Here is a 9,920-nt window from a genome sequence, read left to right as displayed (position 1 = left end):
GGAGCAGAGATGATCGGTCCCTGCTGAGCCCTGTGCCATTAGATTTGTGAGCAGAATAAATGATTGTTGTTTCAAATTACTAAGTGTTGGAGTATTTGTTAGGCACTATGTTATGGGCTGAATTGTGTCCCCCCAGATTCATGCTTTGAGGACGTACCCCACAGGATCTCAGAATGTGACTGCATTTGGACATAGGGTCTTTGAGAAGTGATTAAGTTTAAATGAGGTCATTAGGGTGGGCTCTAATCCAGTAGGATCGGTGTTCTTAGAAGAAGAGGAAATTGGAACGTGAAACACCAGGGATGCACAGACCCAGAAGAAAGGCCATGTAAGGATGCAGAGAGAAGACGTCTATCTACAAGCCAAGGAGAGGGGCCTCAGAAGAAACCAACCCTGTGCTCGCTTCAGCAGCATAGATACTAAAACTGGAAGGATACAGAGATTAGCGTGGCCCTTGGGCAAGGATACCCTTGCAAATTCATGAAGCATTGAATAGTTTTTGGTGGTGAGCATACTGTCGTGTAACCAGAAGTCAAATTATAAGGTATACATAAACTTACATAAAACAGTGTTACCTCAATTTAAAAAGAAGAAGAAGGAGAAGCCAGATCTGCTGACACCTTGGCCTTGGCTGGACTTTCAGCCTCTAGAACTGTGGGAAAACAAATGCTCATTTTTTAAGCCACCCAGTTTGTGGTATTTTGTTATGGCGGCTCTTGCAAACTAATACATGCAATAGGAAAACAGATTCAGTCTCCAAGGTTTGACTTCATTTGTACAATCCTTCAAGTGTTTGCTATTGGCCATTCGTTTCCTGTTGCTTCATGGTTGCTGTTTCCTATGATTGAATGATTTCAGTAGCACTAACACCTTTCATGGGGTAACAATGCCAGTCAGTTAAAGGGAACATTTTATAAAAGCTGGTGGATTTTCTGAACTTCTCCTAACACGTGGCTTACCCAGACCTCTTCTAGCCAGTAATCTAAACATACATGACCTTTCCTTTCCCTCACTGAACTTATCTCCTCCGGAATTCACTGGGCTTGTGTAATTATTTCTGAAAGGTGAAGAAAACATTTGCCCCAAGGAGAAAAGAGCTGCTATTAAAGGGCTAAAAAGATAAAATGTTTGATACAATGTTTTTTGCAGTCAACTAGCTACACGTTCATTAATTCTGATTTATCTTGAGGATTTCACATGTGGTAATCAGTAGGTACTATTTTAAAGAGGATAAATCCTGATATTCTTGTTGCTTGTTGGCCACCACTCTCTGGGTAATGCAGAGCAAGCCTTTCTCCAGCCAACACCATCCACATGCATTCCTGTTTGCTCATTGCTGTGTCCTGGGAGTTGAAGACACACAATTGAAGGGGGCTGGGGGTCTGCAGAAGGAGGAGACTGGGCTGGTTAATAGAATATTCAGGGTTGGGGCAGAATGAAACCTTCAGACAAAAACTAGCGGGGGGGCTTCCCTGGTGGCGCACTGGTTGAGAGTCCGCCTGCTGATGCAGGGGACACGGGTTCGTGCCCCGGTTCGGGAAGATCCCACATGCCGTGGAGCGGCTAGACCCGTGAGCCATGGCCGCTGAGCCTGTGCGTCCGGAGCCTGTGCTCCACAATGGGAGAGGCCACAACAGTGAGAGGCCTGCATACCACCAACAAAAAAAAAAAAAAACTAGGGGGAAGGAAGAGACCCAAAGGACACAACTGAAAGCATTTGGTGATTGTAACAGAGTGTGTAAGAGAGAAACATGCAAGTAGACACTTTAACCTATTGCTGTGGACTGAATCATGTCTCCCCGAATGTATATGTTGAAACCTAAACCCCCCTGTATGTGACTGTATTTGGAGACAGAGCCTTTGAAGAGGCAATTAGGTTAAATGAGGTCATAAGTGGAGCCCTGGTCTGATGGAACAGGTGTCTTTGTGAAAGAGGAAGAGATACCAGAGCTCTCTCTCTCCCCACCCTGTGAGGATGCAGTGAGAAGGCTGCCGTCTGCAAGCCAGGAAGAGAGCCCTCACCAGAACCCAGTCAAGGTGTCACCCTGACCTTAGACTTCCGAGCCTCCAGAACTGTGACAAATTATGTCTGCTGTTTAAGTCACTGAGTCTGTGGTCCTTTGTTAAGGCAGCTTGAGTAGACTAGGACATCTATTATTCCACCCATGATACTGGTCTGCTTTTAGTACATTGGTATTAATACTGGCTGGCCTCTGTGTGTCCCTCTCCATATGCAGTAAGCTATTTCTGGATTGTAAGTGTCTGAACTTTACAATAAGTGCCGCTTATAGAGATGAGGGGGAGGGGAAAGCAGATATAAGTTACAGAATAGAAGACACCAGACTTTTGAACTGAGTGTGGCTGGGTCTCTTCCTCCGTGTGAGATGAGGCACCAAAGGGATTGAGCACCAGAAGGGCAGGACCTTACTTAGCTCTGGGGTGGATCACTCTGACTACCTTGAAAGTAGACTCCAGGGGCAAGATTCTAAGCAGGGAAGCTTGCTGTTGAGGAGGCCGCTGCAGAAATCTGGGGTAGAGATGGCGGTGGCTTAGGCCAGTGTGGTGCAGGGCTGGGAGTAAGGAGGGCTCAGGTTATAGGTATATTTTGAAGGTAGAGGAGACAGACTTGGCTGCCATCTCAAAGCAGGCTTTAGGCCCAGGCGGCTGTGAGATTGGGGCTGTCATTCACTGAGATGTCGGAGATGGTGAGGGGAACGGTTCTGGAGGCAATTTCACAGTCACCGTTGGGTCACGTTAAGTGTGAAATGTCACATAAACGTCTGAGGGCAGAATCGCAGAGGCTCCAGTAGCCAATTCTGGAAGACAGGTAGTTCTGGATTGGCAGTGTAAACCCAAGAGGCATTTGTGTACGGAATCAAGCAACCATACTTTCTCAGATGCCCAAGATAATCCAATGCCGTTTTTACCCCCAGTGTAATTATCCAACAAATTTCATCATCAGTTTAATCTACCCCTAGTCTGATTAAAATCATGATATGAGATGGGAGCACTATGGCAGGGGGTGAAGATAAAGAAAAGAAGAGAAGCGGGATGAGCCCTGGGGATGCCGCCATTTAGAGGTCAAGCGATGAGAGAGGCCAGCAAAGGAGACAGAGAAAGGGCCTGTGAGAGAAGGTGACCAGGAGAGGGTCAGGTCCCAGAAGACGGTGTATTGAGAAGGTAGGATGACCAGTGTAGGGCCACTGCAGGCACAGCCCTTGGGCGTCTTCTCTGTCCATCTTCATTCATTTCCCCATGAGCCCATCCAGGCTTGAGGCTTTCATTACCAAGGTGTATGTGGACTCATCTGCTTACACCTTGAGCTTCCTAACTGGCCTCCCTACTTCCATCTGTGCCCCTGCCCCAGTCTCCTCTCCTGATAGCAGCCACGTAAGATCCCCACAGGTGTCACCTCCTCGTCAAAGGCTCCCCTGGACACTGGCTTTTATGGCAGCCCTTTCCCCATTTCATTTCCTGTTTGTTCTCTTTAGCACATAGGAATATTGGAGGTACCTTCATGTCTCCCCGACTGCTCGCCTCCCCCAAAGGATGTGAGCTCCATGGAGGAAGGACTCTTTCTCTATTTGTTTCCCTGCCTGGCACATAATAGGTGCTCCATGAATATTTGTGGAATAAATGAATGACAGAAAAAGAAACAGGACCTGTGAAGGAAGCCCAGCGAGTAGTCAGAGCGGGGAGGGAGGCAAGGATAGTTCAAGTGCAGACACCGATGGAAGGAAAACTCATCCGTGTTGCGAAGAGGTTGAGTAGAATGACGAGTGCACAGAAGCATTGGGTTTGCTGGTCCCTTGAGACCACTGACGGAGCTGTCCAGGTGGAGTGCCACCAAGAGAACTGAGTTGATGAGAAATTAAGGAGCACGTTATGGCTGAAGGGGCCGGCGGACGATGCGGGGCCGTTTTGAGAAGATGCTGGGGCAGAACAGAGGCGCTGGAGTGGGGGGGGGGGAAATTAGCAAGCAAAGAGGTGACCAGGGTGGGATGCAGGGAAGCAAGGACAGGCTTTCGGCACAGGTGCAGATGTGGAGGTCCACTGAAGTGGGGGGGAGCACGGGTGAGGTTGAGGTTGGGTGTCCAGGGCGGAGGGAGCACAGGGGAGCTGCCATCTCCCAAGTGCAGCAGCTTTGAAGCAGGAAGGCCCAGAGCAGCCCCATCACCCCACGGCCGACCACAGCAGTACCTGGAAACTGGCCCTTGCGGTTTCCGGGACTCAAGCTGTTCTACGGTTCTTTTCTTTTTTTAATTAACACATGAGTTCAACATGTTTTATTTTTTAAGTCAATTATTTATTCTTCCTTAAAGAGGGAAACTATAAAAGCAGGAAAAAAAACCCCAGTAATTTCTGTTGCTCATAATAAAAACGATAGTTTTAAATGCTTACGTTTTCTTAAAGAATGTTAGAGAACCAGCACACCTGTTGAGTTGTATGCTTAGATTATGCTCTTAGGACTGTTGTTTAAATCTTTTCTCCCACTGCTCCAGGGGAGGAGAAAAAGACAAGGGGGCACTTTCAAGTAGTTCTGTACATTAAAGAATATTTTCATTCCGTGTTTTTCTTTTTCTCTTCAAAAATATAGTGTACTTGTTTCATAAGGCTGCCATAACAAATTACCCCAGAGCTGAGAGAACTACATTCTCTCACAACTCTGGAATCCATAAATCTGAAACCACGGTGTCAGCAGGGCCACACTCCTTCCGAAGGCTCTAGGGGAGGGTCCTTCCTCTCCTCTTCCAGATCTTGGAGGCTCCGGGGGCTGCTTGACTTGGGGCTGCATCCCTCCAGTCTCTGCCTCTGTCTTCATGTCACCTTCTTCCCTGTGTGTCTGTCTCAAATCTCTCTCTCTTTTCCCTTATGAGGACACCAGTCATTGGATTGAGGGCCCACTCTAAATCCAAGACGGTTTTGTGTTGAGACCCTTAAATACGTCTACAAGGACCCTATTTCATAAAGTCACATTCATAGGTACTGAAGGTTAGGACTTGGGCATATCTTTTCAGGGGCCCCTTTGCAACTCACTATGTGTCGTTTTGTAATTTGAGATGTGATTTATTTCTTGTGTTCGTTGTTATTTTGTGTTCTGGAGAGTTGCATCAGTTAAAACAATTATATAAATAAAGTAGCTTTCAGTTTCAAAGAAACAACTAAGTCCATTCTTTAATTGTATTCTAGATCATGTGTAAGGAATGGATGACTTGGGAATTAAAATCAGATATTCAGCAATGTGCAAATTGTAAGTTTCTCTTGCTGACGGTAAATCGACTAGAAAACACAGTTAGGAAAATACCTTTTGAAGAAATATATTTTGTTCAGCACATTCTCCACGGATTGGCACAAAATAGAATCCTGATTAATTTGAAGTCATGTCGAACTTCAGTTCCGCTTGTTTCAAATGATTGTTTCCCTTGAACATTAAGCTGTAGGAGTTTGTGAATAAGCTGGGAACAGAGAGACGTTTAAGATGTGGGTGTAAGGGGGAGAGAATGAAGTTTATTAAGCATCTACTTGATGAAAAATGCTCTCATCCTGGAATTTCATTCATTATCAGAGCAACTCAGGGAGATGGATTGAGTCTGTCCTGTCTCATTGTCGAAGGGGCCGTGCACAGCTAGGAGCCAACAAAGGCAGGATTTGGAGTGTGAAGACGGAGCAGAAGTCAGTTTTGTTCCTGTTCTGACTTCACCACTTACCCACCCGTGAACCTGAGTGCTGATCAAGAGATGGGGCTGTGAGGTTGTTGAGAGCGCCCACCTCTGGCACAAGATGCCAGGTTTTGAAACCCGTCTGTGCTCCTTGCTTGCTCTGTGACCTTGGGTCACTGCCTATGTGCCTCAGTTTCCCCGTCTGTAAAGTGGGGATGATATTAGCGCCTCCCTCATAGAGTTGTGTGAGGATTAAATGGAGGGATTTATACATAAAGCACTTGCGACAGTGACAGGCACTTAGAAACCCTGTTGAGCACACCTGGTCCCACCCTTCTCTCACCAGGGTACATTTATTCAGATAAAGAGTGTGAGAGTCAGTCCTTTCACCTCACCTTCAAATCCTATATAATGAGATGCCTAACTGGTGAAATGCCCTACGAGGACCAAATACCAGTTAAGCCCAACAGGTACTGTTTTTATTTCAATACAAAGATTTTTGAGATTTGCATTAGCTATTAACAAAAAAATTTTTAGTTTTTTTTTTTTTTTAGAACTTTATTGTACATCTGTAGTTCTAAATCTGCCTAATTCTGTCATTGAAAACCAACTCTTTGTTCAAAAACAACCTTTGCTTGGAAAAAGAAAAAAAAAGATACACTATTTTTATCAGAGGCTTAAGGGCAAAAATGAGCTATAACATTTTATGCAGGGAGAAAATAATCATTAATTATTAGACTTGATTATTTGAGTTTAGAATCTATTTCCAGAGGGATCATATTTAATTTAATCTATGTGCCAAGACCGTGCTAAATAAACCTTGAACAAATCTTGTTCCAGGGAAATTTTTAACATATTCTGTTGCTTTTTTTTTTATATCAACTAGGTTTTTTTGTGGAAATAGTTTTATTTGTTTCTGAATGTTGGTTTTCAAATTACTTTCCAAAGATGTTTGTAATTTGACATTGAGGATGCTTTTTTTTTTTTTTTTGCGGTACACGGGCCTCTCACTCTTGTGGCCTCTCCCGTTGTGGAGCACAAGCTCCAGACGCGCAGGCTCAGCGGCCATGGCTCACGGGCCCAGCCGCTCCACGGCATGTGGGATCTTCCCGGACCGGGGCACAAACCCGTGTCCCCTGCATCGGCAGGCAGACTCTCAACCACTGCACCACCAGGGAAGCCCTAGAGGATGCTTTTTTCATGCATAGTTTTCTCTAGCATTTTTACTAATGAACCTCACTGTGTGTTCACATGAAATGGGGATTTAACAACATGGTAGTTTTATAAGAAAAAGTTATTATGTATTGTTAAAACAGACATACAACCAACAAAAATTTAATAAGGACCCAAAGCAGATATACAAATTGCCACACATAAATAAACCCAAAGGCCTTAAAAACAAGGCTTTGATTAATATGTCATGTGAAAATTAAGATTTTCATGAAGTTGTAAAATATTGCCCACAGGATAAGTAAAACCATCAATGATCATGCCAGTAAGGTACACCTTGGCTCACCCCCTAGTTAAAATGCAAAGAAGGGATGAATATTGATGAAGATCGTTGTTTAAGGTTTTCCATTAAGCGTGTTCTAAAGAGAAGTATTTATGATAATGGAAAGAGGGAGAGAAAGAAACAGGAGCAATCAAAGTAAAACATGGTAAGAATTAAAAGCAGAAAACATAAATACTCCCCAGAAACTCTTTGTATTTATTCAAATTGTGTTTGTCCAGTGCTAAATTTTAAAACCTTAATACCCCAAAGGGCAACACATCTTTTTCAGGGAAACTTCCTGTGTATCAGGGTAGAGTAAAACGTTTTTTTCTAGTGGAAAATGTACACAGAGGGAGCTCAGCCATGTTGCTTCATGTCCACCTGAAAACAAATAAGAATTTCTTAAATGTAATAAACATGAGGTTGTTCAATAGCCCCATTTATCTGGACCCAGAAGTGGCAGTTATCCAGAGTGCAGTTGCTATGGTGAGGAGACAGGAAGTGCTCCTTTTACTGAGATGCTTATTAAGTAGATCGTCTCCTGCTGCAGCTCTGTGCACCTCCTGTGACATCTCCGGAACTAGGCGAAAAGTAATTTCATTGAAAGAAAAGCCCAATTTCCCTCTGAGCTTATGGATCTTAATAAAACAAAAGCAAAGTTTTTTTTTGTTTTTTTTGAGCTTTTCTGTCCTCCGGGCCCTTGGGAGATTTCCCCAGATGTTTTATTATTATTTTCTATGTCTTCTTTTTTTTTTTTTTTTACATCTTTATTGGAGTATAATTGCCCCACAATGGTGTGCTAGTTTCTGCTCTACAACAAAGTGAATCAGCTATACATATACATATGTTCCCATATCTCTTGTGTCTCCCTCCCAAATCACTTGCAAAGTTATTTTTAACAAAGGCATCTGAGTTGCCTTGGCTACAGAGAGGTTCTCCTCTTCAGGGGAATGGTTTTCCCTAGAACCAAAGGGTTACTTTCACATCTGGAGCTGGGGGGTGCGGGGAGGTAGGGTGGGGAATTCCTGCACTTAGTCATGAACCTGGAGCATCTATCACCTGCATGCTCACCTGGGTACCAGAGTGTGGTTAAGGCTGCAGTCAGATCACTGTTTAATTAATACTGATTAGTATTAATAGAAATTATTATAACAATTTAAAAATGACACTCTAATGCATGGATCAGCAAAGTTTCCGTAAAGGGGCCAGATAGCCAATATTTTAGTCTTTGTGGGCCAAGGGGCAAATCAAGAATATTATGCAGATACTTATATAAGAAGAGAGGAAACACATTTCTACAAAATTATTATTAATGAAATCCAAAATATAATAAAATGTTAATAATAATGTTTTTTAATAGATGTCTGTCAATAAGAATGAGATTATTTGGGGGAGATAACATTTCGTGTAATTGGACTTCAAGATTTTAATGTTCCCTATCATCAAATTTATTGTAACTGCCTGTCTGTTAAAGCCATTTCTAGCTGGCAGGCCATACAAACACAGGAGGTGGCCTGGATTTGGCCCAGGTACTAACCCTGCTCAAACATATTGTTGATTTTATGTGCTCATGGTTATAATTCAGGTATTCTTCTCGTAAATATAAAAGTTGATATTTTGGGCTTCCCTGGTGGTGCAGTGGTTGAGAGGCCACCTGCCGATGCAGGAGACACGGGTTCGTGCCCCAGTCCGGGAAGATCCTACATGCCGCGGAGTGGCTGGGCCTGTGAGCCATGGCCGCTGAGCCTGCGCGTCTGGAGCCTGTGCTCCACAACGGGAGAGGCCACAACAGTGAGAGGCCCGAGTACCGCAAAAAAAAAAAGTTGATATTTTGCCCTTATATGTTTTAATAAGCTAGCCCTTTGAGTTTAAGTGATTAAAATGAATTTCTATATTTTTATGAAATAGATGCATTCTATCTATAGAATCTCCTGTATCTATCTATCTCTTATAGAAGTCAGGAGTCCATGGCCTGATTGGATTAGTACAGTTTTGTTTTCCAAATGGGGACCACCTATGAGTGAGTAGTCAAGTCAATTTAGAGGTTTTTGACCAGCATTTAAAAGATTGAATCAGATAGCCTAGAATGATCACAACGCCCATAGTAAGGAAAGTTTGGTTTGGTGTCTTGGAAAAGAGGTGTCAGACATGTGAGTGTGTGTGTGTGTGTGTGTGTGTGTATGTCTGTGAGTCTAAGATATATTTTTACTGTGGGTCTTAATGCAAAATATATGCAAAACGCTGAGAAGTATTTCCTTTCCCCAAATAATACATTCCAAAAAATCTCCTAGATGCTGACAGAGTAACAACATTATCAAATACCTCCAGCTATTCAATGCTAATAACTTATGTCATAACTGATGGGTATAAATTAATTTGTGTGGCTGTGGCCTAGTGTTTTCCACAGTAGATGTTGAGTGATCAGAGGAAGAAATGACATAATTCTGTCAAGAAAATAATGTCACATTGCTGTGTTTTCTGAATCAGTCCACAAGTTTGAGTGCAAAAATAATCTAAACTCTTCCTTTATTTGTCAGGAATTGGTATTATAACTGCATGTCCTTGTTAGAAAATAGAACTTATAGTTGTAAAAAATATATTTTTAAATATTTTAGTTCACATTCTGAAAACAGCTTAGGCACCGTATTTCACACAATTTTTCTCTTTCCTTGTAAAAGTTGTTTTCTCCTTACGTTAAGTGGGATGGTTTGTATCTCAGAATGAAGTCTCTTCTCTCTGCCTCTTTATTTCAACCTCCCATTCATTTC

At 43.0% G+C, this 9,920-nt stretch overlaps 1 non-coding gene across 1 annotated transcript; it reads left to right on the top strand.

Annotated features, from left to right (window-relative positions):
• Positions 1-395: 395 nt before the first annotated feature.
• Positions 396-500, top strand: LOC113630260 (U6 spliceosomal RNA). Its single transcript, XR_003436879.1, has one exon. It is a non-coding gene; the product is annotated as a U6 spliceosomal RNA (small nuclear RNA).
• The last annotated feature ends 9,420 nt before the right edge of the window (positions 501-9,920 follow it).

Source organism: Aethalodelphis obliquidens, unplaced genomic scaffold (assembly GCF_003676395.1).
Source record: "Aethalodelphis obliquidens isolate GAN/ISIS:26980383/991018 unplaced genomic scaffold, ASM367639v1 scaffold29, whole genome shotgun sequence".
In the NCBI taxonomy this organism is placed as follows: domain Eukaryota; kingdom Metazoa; phylum Chordata; class Mammalia; order Artiodactyla; family Delphinidae; genus Aethalodelphis; species Aethalodelphis obliquidens.
The sequence above is the reverse complement of the archived record's forward strand: the minus strand, read 5'-3'. Positions and strand labels throughout refer to the sequence as shown.